The sequence below is a fragment of the Penaeus monodon genome, chromosome 31 (assembly GCF_015228065.2).
Source record: "Penaeus monodon isolate SGIC_2016 chromosome 31, NSTDA_Pmon_1, whole genome shotgun sequence".
NCBI classification, from domain to species: domain Eukaryota; kingdom Metazoa; phylum Arthropoda; class Malacostraca; order Decapoda; family Penaeidae; genus Penaeus; species Penaeus monodon.
Genome location: NC_051416.1, coordinates 29,952,317 through 29,952,614, shown reverse-complemented (window position 1 = coordinate 29,952,614; position 298 = coordinate 29,952,317). Strand labels below are relative to the sequence as shown.

At 40.6% G+C, this 298-nt stretch overlaps 1 protein-coding gene across 1 annotated transcript in view; it reads left to right on the top strand.

The window, feature by feature from the left end:
* LOC119592948 overlaps positions 1-298 on the top strand; it is a gene marked incomplete in the record, with an annotated part of 16,897 nt that overhangs the window by 7,442 nt on the left and 9,157 nt on the right.

Genomic DNA, 298 nt, shown 5'->3' with positions numbered 1-298 from the left:
CACCACTACTATGATTAATTCTATTATCATTCTTTAAAGTTGTTTACGTGTATAATCATATATCTTTAGGAAGCCTGTGCGTGCGCTCATGTCTATAATTTCTGTATGTAAATGCATATGCAACATATCGCACCTTAGGAAGAACAAATCCGGTTCCGACACACAGGAAGCCAGAGAATGGTATTTAGGAGATGAACCCGATCCTATATTTAGACAGGCTGGCATTCGGGCTGATGATTACCCATTCGCAGTACGGGTTTGGTATGAAGGTCCAGCCAAAACGTACTATTATTGGGTG